Genomic DNA, 20680 nt, shown 5'->3' on the forward strand with positions numbered 1-20680 from the left:
AACCATCTCCTCGGCCTGGATGACAGATTTAATGTATGCTTTACAGTTAGGGAAACTGTGGCTCAGGGGATGAAAACAGCTGACTGAAAAAATAAAAGTAATATAGCAAGAACTTCTGCCAAATCCAAATTTTTGTCCCACTACATTGTCCACACTATCTCCTCACTTTTTTTTTAAGAGATTTTTTTTAAATTAATTAATTTATTTATTTGAGAGCGACAGACACAGAGAGAAAGACAGATAGAGGGAGAGAGAGAGAATGGGCCCGCCAGGGCCTCCAGCCACTGCAAACGAACTCCAGACGCGTGCGCCCCCTTGTGCATCTGGCTAACGTGGGACCTGGGGAACCGAGCCTCGAACCGGGGTCCTTAGGCTTCACAGGCAAGCGCTTAACCGCTAAGCCATCTCTCCAGCCTTATCTCCTCACTTTTAATGCCAAGGAACCTGGACATACCTGCTCAGCCTTCAGTGCTTCAGTTTCCCAGTTTATAAGAGCAGATGGATGCCTGTCTGGATTTCTTTTAGAAGCTACCAGACAAAATTTCTAGGGACCAATCTACCTCTCATGCTACTAAGCATTCTCAAAGCAATGTGTGATGAGTTTGCAAGTACCAGGCTCTCCAGAACCCTAGGAAAGAGGAGCCACATGCTATCCAAGACAGAAGGGCTTCAGACTCTGCAGGGGATGCTCTGGGTCAGCATGATGTCCCAAAGACAAGTGTATCTAAAAGAGACAGGAGGCTTGGGAGTTACTCATATCTGGAACAAGCTCATTATCCCCAGGGTCTTGGGAACCTGGACAAGCAACTGATAGTGGAGAAGGGATGGGCCTTAATTTCCTGGATTACAAAAGCAGGGATAAAAGTATTAACAAAATTTTATTTTGCCAACAGGAAAATTAGGGGCCAGGAAACAAAAAAGTTCAGGAGCTGTATAATATACTCTTGAAACATCTAGGAAAATAGCTCTACATCTGTGTGGTTCATTCTTTCCAACAAGAGTGTATTATTGACAAGACAGTCAATAGTATAGAATTGCAATGACATTCTTTATTTCTGCCTCTTTCCTGACTTCTCACTGGACTCCCCACTGTTAGTTTCTCCTAAAACATTTTTCCATCCAGATATGATGTTTTTACATATGTATGTATGTTCATGTGTTATTCATATTAATGAATATTTTTAAATGTTTTATTTTATTTTTAATTTTATTTATTTGAAAGACAGAAAGAATATGGGCTTTTCAGCACCTCTTGCCACTGCAAACAAAATGCAGATGCATGTGGCACTTTGTGCATCCAGCTTGACATGGGTACTGGGGAATCAAGCCCAGGTCATCAGGCTTTGCAAGAAAGCACGTTTAACTGCTGAGCCATCTCTCCAGCTACATACATATATTTTAAATATGTTTTCACAGCATATATTGCTCTGCAACTTGTTTTTATCTTTTCATTTAGGTTATTGATAGGTGGTAGATACCTGATCATTTGTATCTGTCAGTTTTTGTAAGGCTGGGAGAAGGTTCCATTGTCTGGGTACACTTACTGTACTTTATCAACAAGCCCCTAATAAAGGTAGACATTAGTTCTCTAATTATGAAAGTTAATGCTTAAGAAGATAATAATGACTTGTTGATTTAAAACATTCTAGGGAGATGGGGAGATGGCTCAGCTGTTAAAGTTGCTTGCTTGCAAAGCCTGCCAGACAGGGTTAGATTCCCTAGTACCTACATAAAGCCAGATGTACAAACTGGTGTATATGTCTAGAGTTTGTTTGCAGTGATAAGAGGCCTTGATGTGCTCATTCTCTCTCTGTGTCTCTCTCAAATAAATAAATAGATAATTTAATAAACACTCTAATGATAAATGGACTAGAACAACCTTGGAAGAAATGGAACAGAGCAAACACTGAGCATGGCACAGGTGTTGGAGAGGAGCAGGTCCTTTGTGTCTTAGCTCTTTGCTATGCCAGCCTGGTTGCTAGGCCCAAGGTAGAAGTCAAGAGAAACCAAGTTAAAGATAATAAACAGGATTTTTGATATTGGGAAAATGGAGTTACATATAGAGACACATGACTTTTTTTTTGTTTTATTTTCCAAGATAGAGTCTCACTCTAGGTCAGGCTGACCTGAAATTCACTATAGAGTCTTAGGGTGGCCTCGAACTCACAGCGATCCTCCTATCTCTGCCTCCTGATTGCTGAGTTCAAAGGCGTGTGCTGCCACGCCCAGCTTGAATTAAATATATATCATAAATGGGGCTAAATATAGATCATTGTCACATGTGCAGAAACCATAGGATGCGTGAGAAACATTATCTGTGGTGATGGGCTGGAGAGAGAGTTCAGAGGTTACGGCACTTGCCTGCAGAGACTAAGGACCCAAGTTAGATTCCCCAGTACCCATGTAAAGTCAAATGCACAAAGTGGTGCATGCATCTGGAGTCCGTTTGTGGCAGCTCTGGTGTGTCCATTCTCTGTCTGTCCCTCTTCCATTTCTCTGTGCTTGCAAACAAATAAATACATTTTTTAAAAGATTGGTGACATTGTAAGAAGGAGAATGACAGTGAAGATGAGAAAATGACTGAGAATTAAGCTTCCATTTCAGTCTCCATAGCACATGGGCTGTGTATTACTTGACTTAATAGCCTCAATACCTGGCCTTACTCTGACCAGAAAGGGTTGTTAAGAAGTACTGGAAAAAGGCACAAAGATGATTCACTTACAAGAAGACCCAGACTGTTGAACATGAGCCAACAGAGCCAACCTCAATGTGGAAAAGTCTTGACTTGTGAAGTTAAAGCATAGTAAAAAAAATGTAATAACACAAATCTCAAATTTAAAAGCAACAAATTTAAAAATTGTTCCACCAAAAACCTCTGTGTCTTACTTGTCTGAGCACTTTTCTTTAGTTACTATTTAGGATGTTTTATCTCATCATTTGGTCAAAAGTGTAATAATTTAAATTATAATGCACCAGTGCAGTACAAAGAAATATTTTTTTAGAACTTATATTGGGCTGGAAAGATGACTCAGCAGTTAAGGTATTTGCCTGCAAAGCCTAATGACCCAAGTTTGGTTCCCCAGTATCCACATAAAGCCAGATGCACAAAGTGGCCCATGCATCTGAGTTTGTAATGCCTGCAGGCCCTGGCACACTCTTTCTCTCTGTTTCTCTTCTATATCTCTCTGCTTACAAATAAATAAATAATACATTTTAAAAACTTATTTTTCTTGAATCCAGAACTTGGTTGTTAGAGGTCTGGTTTCCAGCCTGGGCTCTGCCTTGTGGTCTCAGCATTCATGCTCCCAGAGGACGTGAGAAGAACTAAGTGCATCTCACATGTCACCAGCCTTACTGGCAGAGGAGCAGGACACAATTCATCATCTACTGTGGTAGTCCTATTGAACAAATACCCCCCAGTCAGCAAAGGTTCATGTGAGTAGACACGTGTGTGTGTGTGTGTATGTGTGTGTGTGCATTTCTCAAGATATTTTTTGTTGGTGGTGGTTTCTCAAGGTAGGATCTTGCTCTAGCCCAGGCTGACCTGGAATTCACTATGCAGTCTCAGGGTGGCCTTGAACCTCTGCCTCCTGAGTGGTAGGATTAAAGATGTGGGCCACCATGCCGGTTTATTTTTATAGGAAAGGATGTGGCGGGGAGGACCCAGTTTGGCACCATCAACTCCTAAACTAGGATCAGTGAACAACCAAAATGAATGGGCTAGTTAGTCCTTGTTCTCTATCACTAGACTCCCCTGAGGTCATGATCCATAGTCCTTTTCCTTTTGTTTTGTGTATGAACATGTGTGTGGTGTGTGTGCATGTATTCATACAAGTGAAACCATGTGTGTACAAATGTGTGTAGAGGTGAGAGGTAGATATCAAGTGTGTTTCTCAGTTTCTCTCCACCTTATATTTTTTTGACAGGATCTCTCATTGAGATTGGAGCAAACCTCACTGATTTGGCTAGACCAGGACCAGTGAGCCCTAGGGAGTCTCCTGTCCTTACTTCCCCAGACCTGGGATTGCCAGCACATGCCACCACCCTTGGGTTCTGAGGAGTCAACTCAGGTCCTCATGCTTGTGTGGCAAGCGCTTTATCCACTGAGCCCTCTCCTCAGCTCGTTGTGATGCCCTTCAGACACTACAGGAAGAAAGACTGGATTAGATTCCCTAGAACTGCTGGCGTCTTATTTCAATGTGCATCTGCTCAGAAAACATAAGCACAGCATTAAATAATTCAGAGCAACCATTCCCTAGTCAACCTGAATCAGCAGTATTGCATGACTGAGTCTTCACACATCATACCCAAAACCAGTGCTGATCACCTCCCTGTCCCCATAGAGCATGACAACACATCCTCCAGAATTAGGCTTGGGGAAGAGTTCTCTACAGGAAGGTGAGCCAATGGCCTTGTGACAAAAGAGTGACCTGACTTTGACAGCATGACTTAAATGGTAGAGAACTTCCATTGCTAGCTATTAAAGTCAAATAGCTAACAAGGAGGTAGTCAGGGTGTGAGCCCAGGAAGTCTAGTTCAACTCTAGGACTCAACTGCTGAACCCCAGTTCCTGCCACTTAGGGTGAGATGATCTTGAACTAGACTCTGAAACTCTCCCAGCCTGTGCTTCTGAATCTGTTGTCATTTATGAGAATGATAAAAGCATCCCCTCACAGAGCTGCTGAGGGATGTAAGTGCAATGACATAGGCAAAGGTGTGGGGCAGTGCTTGGCACATTGTCAGTGGCTTTTACATCTAGGGAGATGCCCATAGACTGCAAGCTGTTGTCTTGGTCCAGCCCTTGGATCAGGGGATAGAGGATAGGTCGACAATGTTGCAAATGTTTCTGGAATTTTCTTACGGCAGCAAGAGACCCCAGTGAACCCATGCTTTTTTCCCTTCCCTTCCCTTCCCTTCCCTTCCCTTCCCTTCCCTTCCCTTCCCTTCCCTTCCCTTCCCTTCCCTTCCCTTCCCTTCCCCTCCCCTCCCCTCCCCTCCCCTCCCCTCCCCTCCCCTCCCCTCCCCTCCCCTCCCCTCCCCTCCCCTCCCCTCCCCTCCCCTCCCCTCCCTTCCCTTCCCTTTTCCCTTCCCTTTTCCCTTCCCTTTTCCCTTCCCTTTTCCCTTCCCCTTTCCCTTTCCTTTCCCTTTCCCTTTCCTCTTCTCTTCTCTTCTCCCTTCCCCTCCCCTCCCCTCCCCTCCCCTCCCCTCCCCTCCCCTCCCCTCCCCTCCCCTCCCCTCCCCTCCCCTCCCCTTCCCTTCCCTTCTCTTCTCTCTCCCCTCCCTCCTCAAATTTTTTTTTCAAAAGAAAAGAAACTGTGGCCTTGGGAAAGATATTTGATCATTACTGTGCTAGAGATGGATCTGAACCACCACTCAAGTTGCTCTGATGCTTGGTAGATATGGAGTCTCCCAGACTAGTCATTCCATATGGCTTAGGGTCCTTGGTGACCCACATGGATACAGATGCTGTGGATCCTAGTTCAGGCAGGTGAAGCGAGTAGTGAGAGCCCTGGAGCCAAGGAACTCCAGATGCTTACATTATGTTATCTGAAGTTTATCTGAGAAAACAAAATATAAGACATAAGTTAAACAATGCATCCCAATATTTTTAAAACTAGTATCAAAAGGTCATAAATGATAAAAATAGCTATCTATACTTTTTGCATAGTCTACAATTTCCTAAATAGCATGAATTACTTTTAATCAAAAAGCTTTCTGTTTTTAAATAATCATAGACTCACAGAAACTTTTAAAGATAGTCCATAGAGATCCTGTGCACCCCAGTTTCCCAAAACTCATTGGTTACAATCTTACATAATGGGTACAAATGGACACAGGAGGTTAACATTGATACAATGTATAGCTCTTTGACATTTTAGTCCCTAGTAAATCTGTGGAACTACTGCTGAGATAAAAATATCCAATCATTTCTTCACCACAAAGACCTCCCTCCTATTAGACTTTTAGGATCACACCCGTTCCCACCCACCAATCCTAACCCTTGGCAGCTGCCCACCTTCATCTTTGTAAATTTCGAGACCAGGAATAACTAGACAAATAGAACCACAACGTGTGTGCCTTTGAGATGAGCTCTTCTCGCTCAGCGTGGTGCGCTTGGCTGCTGCATATGTCAGAGAGTTGCACTTTTCATGGCTGAGGAGTGTTTTGTAATGTGGAGATAGATACTGCTGTTTGCCTATTTACCATCGACAGACATTTTGGTGGCTGCTGGTTTTGAGCTTCTACAGATAAAGCTGTTACAAACACCCATGTATAGGTGTTTGTTTAGATGTGATTTTCGTTGCTCTGGGATGTACCACTAGGAAAGCAATTGCTGTGTCATTTCAGAAGCATATGTATGATTATCTTTCAAGAGTCAACCAAACCAGCTTCCAGAGTGGCTGGGACATTTTTGTCACTATTTCTATGTTTGGAAGGGCTGGGGCACAACAGCATCTTGCTATGGAGCTTAGGTTAGCCTCAGGCTCTCAACACTCCTGCCTCAGAGATCCAGAGGCTACAAATGTGTGTGTGTGTGTGTGTGTGTGTATTCTAATTTGCTAATTGATCTTTTTGATGTCAAAAACCTCTATTCCACAAGATCCTGAAGATTTTCTCCTGTGTTTTCTTCTAAACATTTTATAGTTATGAATTGCTTTTTGGAAAGGCATGTTTTCCTGTATATAGAAGAAAAGCCTTCCCATTGTAGACCATTTGAAACATTAAAAAAGAAGTCAAAGGGTAAATTAAAATGGCTAGATACCAACATCCTGAAGCATGTTTCGGTATTGGACTTTCAATTTTAATAAAAGTGTGACCTCTTTTATAATGGGAAAGTAGACGCCTCCCACAGGAAACTGCACCAGGGAGAAGCAGCGGGTGCGGGAGGAGAGGTGCCGAGCTCAGCTGGGGGAGTTGCCATTCAGAAAAGGCCAAGAACTACTGACCCTAACGGTAAAACGCGTGTTTATGAACTGCAGCTGTTAGTCACAGACTGTAATTACCTCACCAGATAAAGAAGCTATTTAAGAGAGCAGGTTGCTACAGCCGAAAAGAAACAGAAAATAATCTTTCTGGAAATCACCGGCCCGTAACTAAGGGGAACATCAGATTTGAGGGTGGAGTGGATCTGAGCGTTTCTGCTGGCTCGGAGACAGAGGCCAATCCAGCATGAAGACAGCCAAGCCCTGGCTCCCATTCTATTGAGAGAGCAATTTGTTAAGGTTTCCTTTTTTTAACCTTGCATGTGGGGGCTTCTGACAGGCAGCACCCTCCTCTCCTATTCCCTGTGACTCCTGGGCACCTGGAACTCTGCCTTTGGCCCCACAACCCTACCTACTTGATGTGTTGGCCACATAGTCGGGGCTGTGGTGGGAGCAGTGGATTCCAGCACTACCCTCCGCCACAGCAGAGCAAGCTAGTCTTCTTTGGAAACAGGACCTCACCATACAGCAGTTCCACTGCCTCAGCCTCGTGGGTGTGGGAATTACAGGCATGCACCACTAAGAATGCCTCGCTAACAAGCTCTTCTTCAATGAAGCATTAGCAGGACTAGGGGTGTATCTCAGTGGTAGACTGATGTGTGAGTCCCAAGAATTTGTCCCCAGCACCAAAAGAAATGAGCAACCCAATCATTTATTACAGAGCATTAGACTTAAAAATATTTATTTGTAAGGAGAGAGAGAGAGAATGGGTGCACCAGGGCCTCTTGTCATTGCAAACTAACACCAGACACATGTGCCACTTAGTGCTTCTGGCTTTACATGGGTACTGGGAATCTAACCAATGCCATCAGGCTTTGTAAGCAAGTGCCTTTAACCTCTGAGCCATCTCTCTAGCCCTGTATAGACATTTTCCCATCTCCTACCCCTACCCTTCCAGGCAGCTGATAATCAAGTAAAAATTGGCATAAAGTTAAGGAACACCCCTGCATTTGATCTGGTCAGTCTAGGTGCTTGTTCACACATTGTGCTTGTACCTGAGGAACACTGAAAACTGTTTGAATTGCTTCATATATTTGCAAAGAAAATCCAGGCTTTTAAATTTTTTTTAATTGTTTTTATTTATTTATTAGATACAGAGACGGGGGGGAGGGAGGAAATGAGAATGAACATACCAGGGCTTGTAGCCATTGAAAATGAACTCTAGATGCATGTGCCACAATGTGCATCTGGCTAACATGGGACCTGGAGAATTGAACCTGGGTCCTTAGGCTTTTCAGGCAAGCACCTTAACTGCTAAGACATCTCTCCAGCCCAACATAGGCTTTCTTTCTTTTTTTTGAATATGTGTGTGTGTGTGTTGTGTGGTATGTACGAATGTGCACATGCCAGTTTGTATGTGTGGGTGCACATGTGTATCAGAATGCATATGCATACCTCTGCACATGCATATGGAGGTCAGAGTTTGACATCTGTGTCTTAATCATTCTCTGTCTTATTTCTCTAGACAAGGTCTCACACTGAACCCGGAGCTCACTGATTTGATAGCGTATCTAACCACCAAGCCCTATGGCTCCTCCTAGCTCCACCACCCCAGAGCTGTGATTACAGGTGTGTGCTGCAAGACCCTGAATTTTTATGTGGGTACTAGGTATCTGAACTCAGGTCATCATGCTTGCATGGCAAGCACCTCACCCACTGAGCCATCTCCCCAGCCCTGATAAATCTTATTCTTTAATTACTAAGGAAGAATCAAGGTTATTTGTTGGATATTGAAGACTCAGGTAAAACCCCTGGAAAGTAATAGGCACATAAAAATTCCATAAATATTTAGGTATAGTGAAAATTTTGCAGCCAAAATATTCACCAAGAGGCAACTGATTAACTGAAATTATGACCCTGTACAATACTTGACATTTATTACCATGAATATATTGAATTAAAAATCATCTTATAGGGCTGGAGAGATTGCTCAGTGGTTAAAGTACTTTCCTTCAAAGCCTAAGGGCCCAGGTTCTGTTCCCCAGGTCCCACATAGATGCACAACGTGGTACATGCATCTGCAGTTTGTTTGCAGTGGCTGGAGGCCCTAAAACACTCATTCTCACTCCCTATCTGCCTCTTTGTCTTAAATATATAAAATGAGTTTTTTTAATGCCAGTTTAGGGCTGGAGAGAAGGCTTAGAGGTTAAGGTACTTGCTGGCAAAGCCAAAGGACCTAGGCTCAATTCCTCAGTACCCACAGAAAGCCAGATGCACAAAGTGGTTCATGCATCTGGAGTTTGTACGTAGTGGCTACAGGCCCTGGTGTGCCCATTTTTTTTCTCTCTCTCTATACATATATATATATATATATATATATATATATATATATATATATATATATATATATATAAACTAAAAATAAAAAACTAGGCTTGCTTCTCCTACCAGAGCAAGGATAACAGAAACTGGTTCTGGAATTCTGTGAGTAAAGGCATGTCAAGCAAAGCATAAGTGAGGTGCAGAACAGGATGGAAGTTTCTGCATGGCACTGAAATGTCACCAGTCCTGAGACTGCAGTAAAGAGCTGATGGGAGAGTCCTTGGCTGTGCCCTCCTTCTTCACAACCCAGCAGCGTAATTCAGAGAAGTAAGAGCAAAGGACGCTGGGGACAGGAAACAGCCAGCAGAGCATCAACAGAGACAAAGATGACATTCATGAAGTCTCAGAGCTGGTTACCTTGAGAACTAGAGCCAGAAGAAATGTGGGTCAGTGTCTATGGAGGAGGTTTATCTCTGGCTGGTCTGAAATTTGCAATCCTCCTGCCTCAGCCTCCTGAGTGCTGAGATGACAGGTGTGTACTACCATGTCCTGGCATGGCCCCTAGATTTTTACAACCTCTGGTGGTGTAGGCAAACGACTTCGCTTTTTATTACAATGTATCTTTATGGAGAATTAATCAACTGTAAAATGTTCAAGAGGAACAAAGATGGTACTACCTAGTTGCATATGATGATACATACCTACTTCAGCTATTTGGGATCATTTGAGGCCAGAAGTTCAAGGCCAGCCTTAGTAACAGAGCAAGGCTGTTTGTATAGAAAGAACAGAATTCACATGTTCAGCAGAGCATAAATAGTGTAAGAGAGTGCAGCCATGACAAGCAAGAGCCAAGGGACTAGTTTTATGTCTGCGAAGTCCAGTTTTATCAAAGTACAATTGCTCTTCCTCTCCCTTCTTTCCTCCCTTCCTATTTCCTTCTCTTTCACACACACAGCTCAGGCACAAGACATGGAGAAGCAAATGTTTTCTGACTGGATGACTTCAGCGGATTAGTGCTCCTTTGAAAGTGATATTGTTACAGCCAGAGCGTGTTTATGTGTAGCATAGACATCTTTATGTAGAGCACAGACGTGTCTGTGTGGGGAACACTCAAATCCTGGCCTTGTCATTTAGTAAGGTAGGAAGTTCAGCCTAAAGCTACAGATCCCCAAAGCTTTGGGGAATCTTGATATGGGGTAAGAAGGGAACTGGAGAGAAGGGAGATTTCTTTAAGGGTTATTTATCTCCTCCCCCCAACTTTATTTTTGCTCTCCTGGGCTTAACTCCTACTCTCTGAGAAACAATTCTTTCCTAGCACAGCTGGGATGGCTGTCAAGTAGGGGGTACCTTGTTAATGATAGCAGTAATCAAAAAAAGGGTCTGGCAATTAGAAACTGCTGGTAAATCAGAGAGACACCAGGAAAGTTCTATTTTATAGTCACCTGATGGCAAAACATTTATTTCAGATCCTGAGATATAATATCACAAAAAAAAAAAAAAAACAAGGGAAAGACAAAAAAAAAAGAATTAAGTCAGGCATGGTGGCTCAGGCCTTTAATCCCAAGACTTGGGAGAGTGAGGTAGGAGGATCATCATGTAATCATCAGTTCTAAGCCAGACTGGGCTAAAAGTGAGTTCAGTCAGATTGAGCTAGAGTGAAATCCTGCTTCAAAACAAACAAACAAAGAACTAGAGAGATTATCTCAATTCTCTTGATATCAGGATATATCATAGAAATTAACTTTTACTTTAAATTATTTGAAAGTATTTGTTGTTGTTTGCAAACTACTAAAGACTATGCTTATTGTAACAAAAATAATACAAAAATATATAAAGTTTTAAAAAGAGTGAAAGTCTAGCCAGGCCCTCATCCCTTAGACTCATTAGAGCAGAATGGCCCAGTGGCTTTGCATGGTAGGCCATTTGTATCATTTTATAAAGAAGGGGCCAAAGTGGTTAAAGACACTTGCTTGCAAAGTCTGACAGCTGGGATCCCATGCCTCAGTACCCATATAAAGCCAGATGCAAAAAGTGTCATGTGCGTCTGGTGTTCATTTGCAGCTACTCACTTTCTATCTGTCTGTCTATCTGTCTATCTGTCTCTGGGTCTTTCTCTCTCCTTCAAATAAGTAATATAAAAATAAATAAAAGTATTTAAAAATTTAAAAAGGCAGAAGACACATGTGATGTTAATTTCAGTCATTTATTGTATTTGAACCAATGTATCCAAACAATAACTTCAATATGCAATCCATGCTATTAAATTAAAGATATAAAATTATGGTTGAGTCTTTCATTATTTTCATACTTTTTTCTGTACCTAGTGTAGTTTTTGTTTTGTTTTGTTTTTGAGGTAGGGTCTCACTCTAGCCTACTCTGACCTGGAATTCAGTGTGTAGTCTTAGGGTGGCCTCGAACTCACAGTGATCCTCCTACTTGTGCCTCCAAAGTGCTGGGATTAAAGGTGTGGGCCACCACTCCTGGCCCCTAGTGTACTTTATACTCACTACATGCCTGTATTTGAATGTTAAATTCTTACTGGCAATGCGCAATCTGTGTTTAGATTTCATTAAACATTCAGTTTAAAAATTAGATCCAGTTGAAAAAGTAGACCATATACTCAATTTGTTGGAAGCATACTCAAAAGTTTCCCAATGAGGAAATATTCTAAGTGGGGTGAAGGGAGGATGTGGTAGTTTGAATTTATGTTCCCCAGTAGACTCCAATGTTTTATTAAAGCTGTAACTTGGACTTCCAGTTGCCTGGCTGGAGGAGGTGTCACTGTGGGTAGATCTGGGGTCTAGCCCTAAGGTGTTGCTGCGGGGTAGATCTGAATTTCAGCCTAAAGGTGTACAGAGTGCTTGTGCTCTGCCTGGGGTTCCGTGTGTGTGTGTGTGTGTGTGTGTGTGTGTGTGTGTGTGTGTGTACATATGCTTGCTTTTGGTGGTGCTGGTGGTGGTTTCTTTTTTCTCTGCATGGATTGTAAAGGGGACCAATTTATTCCACAAGTATGGATCTCTAAGCTTGAAAGAAATCCCTTCCTCCCACCTGGCTGCCAATTCTGCTTGCTGAGAACCCTGACTATCACAGAGGGGATTGAGGAGAGGAGGGAGTGGGAGGAAGGTTAGTCAAAACTAAAGCTAGGGCTGGAGAGATGGCTTAGCGGTTAAGCACTTGCCTGTGAAGCCTAAGGACCCTGGTTCGAGGCTCGGTTCCCCAGGTCCCACGTTAGCCAGATGCACAAGGGGGCGCACGCGTCTGGAGTTCGTTTGCAGAGGCTGGAAGCCCTGGCACGCCCATTCTCTCTCTCTCCCTCTATCTGTCTTTCTCTCTCTGTGTCTATCGCTCTCAAATAAATAAATAAATAAATAAATAAATAAATAAATAAAAAACAAAAAACTAAAGCTACTATGAATAAGCCATATAGAAACCTACTTTTTCAGTAGCTAAATGATACATATGTTTTTAAAAAGAGAGAGTTTGGGTACGAGTACCTTATGTGGGTGAATAAAGCCATAGATTGTTACAAGAAAAAAAGGTGGGTACCTTCAAGCAAGTTGTTGGTTAGGGAAGCTTCTGATGCCCCCCCCCCCCACAAACATCACAGGCCGTTGTCAAGACTCTTGACTGCCCATAAGAACTAGATGGAAAGACCTTATTACCATCGGCACATATACCCGGGCTGCAAGTCACTGAGAAATGAAACTACACTTAAGCTGGGAACCTCCTCCCTGTTAATGAGCTGTCAGGATGCTGGAAGAGCTATGCAGCCTATTGGGGGAGAAAAGTCAATAGTCTTAACCAGTAGTAGGTCCTGCAAGCTTTGCAACAGGACAGCCAGACTGAATATATCAACTGGTGCAAGGTGGTCTGTCTGTTATGTGGGAATTTCTGCCTGGTACTGAAAACCTGATAAAAAGCCTATTGCTGTGGAGGTCATAACCCTTAGGGGGGAAACTACTACAGTTATCTGGATAAGTAGATATATTATGCCCATCAAATTGCCCTCTAAATATGTTTATGTCCATATATTAATGCTATTCTCATTTATGGGTAGGGAAGCTTCTCTTTTCAGATAGCTGTGACCAGTGAGGAGACTCAGGATCCACCAGAGAAGAAATGACAGTTCAGCACTGAGACACTTCCATCACACCCCCCAAGACTCAGAGACCATTTGGGAAGAGGTGACAGAAAGAATGTAAGAGCCGAAAAAGGGGAGGACTGCTTATAGTACTGTCTTCCAGGCACAAAATGGCCACGGAATTCATGACCTCACAGTGGCTGAGGCTACCTACACAAGACTTGCATAATAACAGGGAGAAAACGACATCAAAGCAGAAGAGAGACTACTTGGAAAGAAGGCTTTCAGTGGAGGGGGGATTTGGGAGAGGGAAAAGAGGATGGTAACTACCTAATTTTTTATTTTTGTCTTCTGGGTTTATTTATTTATTTATTTATTTGATGTAGTGTCTCTCTGTAGCCCAAGCTGACCTGGAATTCACTCTGTAGTCTCAGCGTTACTTCCAACTCACAGCAATCCTCCTACCTCTGCCTCCCAAGTCTTGGGATTAAAGCGGTATGCCACCACACCTGGCTGTAACTACCTTATTGAACTATGATGCTTTAACCCTATTAAACATGTGGTCTGGGGCTAGAGAGATGGCTTAGTGGTTAAGTGCTTACCTGTGAAGCCTAAGAACCTTGGTTTGAGGCTCGATTCCCCAGGACCCACGTTAGCCAGATGCACAAGGGGTGCACGTATCTGGAGTTTGTTTGCAATGGCTGGAGGCCTGGCCATTCTCTCTCTCTCTGTCTCTCTATCTGCCTTTCTTGCTCTGTCTGTCACTCTCAAATAAATAAAAAATGAACAAATAATTTTTTAAAATGTGGCCTGGAGTCTTCTTAGCATTTTCTTTATATTTATACCTAGAGCTATAAATCACTAACAGATATGATATATATTATACAACATACTAGACATATCTAAATTTCAGTTCAAGAAATGTAGTATATCCTCCCATACTGTATATTTTACTCAATGTAATTATTTTCACCTAAAGTTGTGTTTGGGATGTAATTTCTTTTCCGTGCATAAGAAGCTGCACTTATCGTCATAGTTGTATAGATTTATTTAACCACTTCCGTGCTACCTTTAAGTTGATCCTGATGTTTTGCCATTCTAAGCATCCATGTTGGTGCTATTTCCCCAGAATGCAGCCTAAGAATGACACTCAGGACTAAAGGGTGTGCTGTTAAAAAAATGTGAAGGCTGGGATTGGAGAGATGGCTCCACAGATGACAGCACTTCCTGAACTTGAGTTCCATCCCAGGACCCACATAAACAGCTGGTATGGCCACCTACGTTTGAAACCCCGGTCATGTGGGGAGCAGAGACAGGAGGCTCACTAGGGCTTACAAAAATACAAACTCTGGAGTCAATGAGACGCTCCTTGGCATGGAAACACATGGATGAGTGATGGAGAGGCCACTCCTCCTCCTCTGGCCTCCTCGCTGCATCTGCACACATGTGCATACACCACACACACCACAGCACGCGGAACCACACATGCGACACACATACACACACACACACACACGAAGAAATGTGCAAACCGATTCCAAATCATTCCAACAGTTGGGTTACTTTTTATGCCAAACTCACTTATGATGCTCACTCCTCTCCAGCATTGATAGATGCTCCAAAAGCCAGAATCCTAGCATGCTGGGGACAGGGACCCTTGAAATTCTCCTTTCCAAGTCCTTTTAAGGCTTTTGGCCTATGTTACCCATCTCTGGCCTCTAGGCCTATCCATACAGCGCTCAGCTGTGCATCAGTAAGAATGGCGCAAGCCAAGCAGGCCTCTCCTCGACATTGTATTCAAAATTGAACTGAGCCTGAGCAAAGGCTCGCTACTGTTTCAGAGTGTGCCTGCCTCTCCTCCCTTTTGCTGAGCACAGGCAAGTCATAGACCCTGGCAGAACTGGTAAGTGAGGGAGGCACGTGGATGTGTGCCAGAGTACACTACACTGCCCAGCAATTCAAATACTTGGCCTTTCATAGGAGCCGCTTTGAGAGGACAGAGGCACAGGGTAGAGGGCCCTTCTGGGGGCAGGGGCCCCTTTGATTTACCTCAAGCTTGTGGGCAGAGAGGCAGGCCACGTGCCAGCAAAGCTCCTAGGTTTGATTTCCTAGAGACTTAGCAGGTATGTGAACGCAAAGGCAGGTACCGCTCACAAACTTCTAGCAGGACAGGTAGAGCCCGAAGGTTACCAGGCTTTCCAGGCGCAAAGTCAGAGCTGGCAACAGTCTACCCTCCATCTCCAATGTTCTTCGCCTCCCATCTACAACTCAACCTCAAGTTTATGAACAGCATTTTTTTTTAATGTATGGCTATGCTAGACATTTATTTGTATTAAAAAAATCAATTCAGACATTTTAATGCTGTTTTTTTTTCTCTCATCTCACACTTCCTCTTTCTACCTAGTCACAAGCCATCTCCACGGTTTAGCACAAGTCAAAATGCGGGTTGAAGGAAAGCCTCATTTTTTTCTACACCTTTCCAGGTAGATCCTGCACCTGGTGAATCATGACAGTCCTGGTTGGTTTTCATTTATCTGATGTGTCTTGATTCTGGAGGAGGAGAGGGAAGACATCACAAAGAAAATATGGGAGGGAGGGAAGCAAAGAAGAAAATAAGGGTATTTGTCATTCCACATTCATATGCTGTTCTTTAGCTCCACACTGTGTCCTTGTAGATACACATCTCATCTCCCATGGGCAAGCTACCACCAGGCCTCACTGATTTCACGTCTCGGACTTCTCTTAGGCATGCTCATGTCTTCCCACTTCAACTGTCATGATCCTCCTCAATCTTCTCTCCACTGCATGCTGTCACCTGACACCCAGTCTGAAGACAGGGTGAGTCAAGAGCTTCATGTTAGACCCTGTGCAGGAGAACAGCTGTCATCACCACAGACCACCTATGACGCGCCAGGTTTAGTGTTTTCGTGTCCAGTTCATTGAGTCCTCACCGTAACCCTACAGATACACATTATCATGACTCTCCATTTACAGAGGAAGTCCTCTCAAGACACAGAGATGTATCTGATCTGGCCAAGGGCACACAGAAATTTTAGCGAACTGCTTTGGGAACCAAATATAAAGGAAGAGGAAAGAAATGCCCAGGCAATTAGTATTTGCTTATATAGTAATGCCAGAGGGGTCATAGTCAGGGGCAAATTTCAGTACAGATCCTATCAGATGACAAGTGAGTTACTTCTCATCAGTTGGTTGAGAGTGGGCATCTGGGTTGAAACAATCAGGGCTACTTTGGGATTTAATGGGAAACTCTGAGAGATTAAAGGTATCTGTCCTGGGCTTAGACCTGGATGGAGAGGGAATTATCCTTGTTGCTATTGCTGATATAACAAATTGACATAAAGGTAGGGGCTTTAAAAAGCCCAAATGTATACTTTACCAGGTATGTGGATCAGAAGTCCTAACTAGGTCATATTAGGCTAAAACTAGACATATATCACTGTGTACTTCTTTCTGGGGCTCCACTGGAGAATCTGTTTTCAGCTCCCGGGCTGTTCTCCTTCCTCAGCTTGTGGCCCCTGGCAGCAACCGCCCCACTCACCCTGCTGTGTCTTCACGTCTCGGCCTCTGGTCCTCTCTCAGCGCCACGGGGGTTCTTGTGGTGACATTGTGCTTATCAGGATAACCCACTATGCTCTCCCTTGTCAGGATGTCCACATCATTACATCTGCAAAGCCTCTCTCTCTCTCCCTCTCTCTCTCTCTCTCTCTCTCTCTCTCTCTCTCACACACACACACACACACACACACACACACACATTGGTAAGCAGGCAATATATTCACAAGCTCCACATATCAGGGTGGGGACATCTTTGGAAGACCACAACTGCCTACCACAGGTGGAGACAGTATTCTTTGGCCTTGTGAGAGCCACCCTGGAGTTAGATCTAGGTTGGGAGCATGGAGATGTCCATATTATGTACTTGTTTTTGTATCTTTCACATCTGCCACACCATCATATGTAAATCCTTGATGAATGAATTATGATAATATGAATGACAATACACCAGATGGCAGGGTATGTGTCTTAGCAGTATGAGGACACATTGAAATATTTAATATGAAAATTTGGGTTAGAATTTTTAGGCTGACCTGGAACATACTCTGTAGTCTTAGACTGGCTTTGAACTCACAGTGATTCTCCTACCTTTGCCTCCTGAGTGCTGGGATTAAAGGTGTGTGCCAACCAGGCCTGCAGAGAAACATTAAATTTTAAAAAAAATTATTTGCAACAAGAGAGAGAGATGATGTGCCAGGGCATCCTGCCACTGTAAACAAATTCCAGATGCATGCACCATTGTGCATCTGGCATTGTGTGAGTACTGGGGAATTGAACCAGGGCCTTTAGGCTTTGCAAGTAAGTGCCTAAACTGCAGAGCCATCTCAGCCCCTGAGAATCAGTTTTTGTAAATCTTCATGGACAATGCTAAAATTAATGGTAGCAACTGAGGTTAATATGAAGCAGATCTGGGGGCTGAAGGAATTTTGAGGTATGCCAGTCTTGATATGATCATTGCTTAACTGCTGCGGAGGACAAAGGTCTGTTTCTGAGGAAACATGTGGAATCCACTTTTCCACAAAGATGACAGGAAGGAGGAGTAAGTTGCAGCCCAGGGGCGGGCTCGGGCTCCCATGGGTGAGTCCTCTCCTCCTCTGGATCTTAGCACTTGCTCCCACAGCTGCATGACTCAGCACCACAAGGAGTCAGTCAGGTCCTTTTGGGAGCTTCCACTCTCTTCAGGATTACATTTAAGACCCTCGGCAGGACTTACCATGGACAGATGAATGAACCGACTGTCTGTTCCTGGGATGGAACCCATGAGAAGGTGCTCCCCTTGTCAGGAAACAGTATTAAACTGCATTGTTCAGAGACTGTTGATGGCCAGGTTGTGAGCTGATTCATTGTCTCTCCCTCCCTAGGCCTGTTTCACACAAGACCTTGTGATGCTCATTGCCAGGCAGATTTATGAAACAGGGCCATGGTCGCTGCATTCCACACGTTACAATTTACACATTCCTGCTGGGGTCAAGGTGGGGAATGGCATGCATGCTAATAGCTGCACTTCTCACATGCACTTTCACATAAACCCTCTTACCGGTGCATGATAATATACTTTTATAAATGATATTTCAAGATCAAGAGTGAATCTTCCTAATTTCCAGTTTTAGAGGATTACAATGCTTCAAAGGTCAGCTAGAGGCTTCTTAGCCCTCTTTACTGGCCAGAACGGTATCTGAACCATCTTAGCATATCTCCAGGAAGACAAAAGAACACTCTTTTATGAAGCTTCACAATCTCAGTCTCTCTCTCTCTCTCCAAGTCTTCCTTCCTAAATCTCTAGTGTGCTGTGGCCACGTATATCAAGCGTGTGTATTTAACACTAACTATGTCTGCAGTCTTAGAAAAAGTATCCTTTTATAGAAAACAGCCAACACCATTGCTGAATCCTAATGGCCACTGTCAAGTCGGTTAGACTGCCATCTTGCTGGAAACCTCCCATGTGGTACTTGCTGCTTGGCGGGTGGCAGAAGGATGTTAGTCCATGCCTTCATTTTTTTTTTTTTTATCTGAATTGTCAGATTCTATCTTTGTTTGTCAAAGCACCATTGTTCTCTTTCCTCCTCCCTTTCGTTTCTATTGTTTAAAATATCAAAAGTCAGAGCAGCCTTGAGTTGATGGAAGTGAGGCTCACTGACTGCATTTGTGGCCACGAGCCAGGCTCATCTTTGGTGTTCAGCAGACCATGGAAATCATCCCTGGCCACCCAACTCTGGTTCCATCACAAGGCTACAACTCACACACAAAAAAGTTTCTGGCCCCAGTTATTCTTTCCAGGGCCACAACATACTGTGCCCTGTAATAATTCAATCTCTTCCTCCAGGTCTGTATTTTTATATACTATAATATGCTCATTAAGAAAAAAATATTTAACCCAGGCATGGTGGCCTCCAGCCACCGCAAAGGAACTCCAGATGCATGTGCCAGCTTGTACCTCTGGCTTATGTGGGTACTGGAGAATTGAACCTGGGTCCTTAGGCTCTGCAGGCAAGCGCCTTAACCTCTAAGCAATCTCTCCAGCCCTGTTGTTGGTGTTGTATGGTGGGAACATTCTATGGCAAATGTACTAAATTCCACTTTGGTCAGTGGCTCTTGATATGATCGGCTTGGATCACAGGTTGAACTCTGAGGAGAAATAATGCCAGAGGTAGGTGCTGAAGTATGTCCCCAGTGCTTAGCTGTCTCCCACCTTACTTCCTTCTGGAATCTGGAAATTATATCATCTGACCGGATGATTGCAGCTCTGGCTAGACTGTGTTTGGATGTTAAAGCTGGTGGCCAGCCCAGTCTTCACAGCCTTGGTTTTCTCATCTAGGACATGGTGACAATGATCTCTTATTGAAGCAGTGGTTGTAGGAAGTAAAGAAATTGGAAGAGAGCGCCTAGCCTTCAAGAAGTGATAGCTAGGACTGGGATGTGGATATAGCTCTTACCACACAACTCTTAGTTCCTAAATTGGGACCCCTAGATCCCAAGTTGGTGAGCACACCTATGACAAGAAGGGAAGTGAAGACAGGAGAGTTTTCCAGAAGCTTGCAAATGGCACAGTGATGACAGACCTTGCCTCAAACAAGGCCTTGAGCGCTCACCTGAAAGTTGCCCTCTGACCTTCACATGAATGCTGTGGCATGTGTGTGTTCCCAGTCACACACAAACGCAACATAAACACACATACACACACACACCAAATTAAACAAAAGTGTGGTTAATAATTATTATGAAAGGAAGAGAAGGAAGTGTGGAAAGAGGAGAGCACATTTGAATTACATGAAGATGTCACCCCACATAGCCAACTGGGCAATACAAGAGTTGCTTGATACTATACTCTGAAAAATCTCAACATTCTCTTAAATAAGATTACTAATTCTCCCAATAAGATTATGCCTGTTTCTGAACTTGAGCATTTTATGTGCGTTTAATGATATAATATTTTAGGCCTGACATTAAAATGTGCATCATTGGCTTTTATTTTTATTTTTTCAGCCTCATCCTCATCCACATCCTTAGTTACTGTTGCTCTGTCATACTGGGGGTCACCCAAGTACTTTTGTTTTAGAGATGTTCCAAGGCAGAGGTTTATAAAACTGCATTTTTTTTTTCTTTGTCAACAAAAGCACATTAAAACAACCAAGGGAGTGAGTGATCTGCTGGGTAATTATTTTTAATGCCTTACTGGACCTGTTTGAAATGCTTTTCAGATCCCTTGGGAGCAAAATTGGAAGAAACTCTTTTATTCTTGTATTTTGTTTTAAATCTCGGAATGTGGTCTTTGGTAAAT

At 43.4% G+C, this 20680-nt stretch overlaps 1 long non-coding RNA gene across 1 annotated transcript in view; it reads right to left on the minus strand.

The window, feature by feature from the left end:
- Nucleotides 1–20680, minus strand: part of LOC123462983 — a 58857-nt gene that overhangs the window by 24613 nt on the left and 13564 nt on the right. Inside the window, exon 2 of the long non-coding RNA XR_006638609.1 lies at nucleotides 5346–5558. This is a non-coding gene — a long non-coding RNA (uncharacterized LOC123462983). The remainder of the gene's footprint in view (nucleotides 1–5345; nucleotides 5559–20680) is intronic.

This window comes from Jaculus jaculus, chromosome 8, assembly GCF_020740685.1.
Source record: "Jaculus jaculus isolate mJacJac1 chromosome 8, mJacJac1.mat.Y.cur, whole genome shotgun sequence".
NCBI classification, from domain to species: Eukaryota; Metazoa; Chordata; class Mammalia; order Rodentia; family Dipodidae; genus Jaculus; species Jaculus jaculus.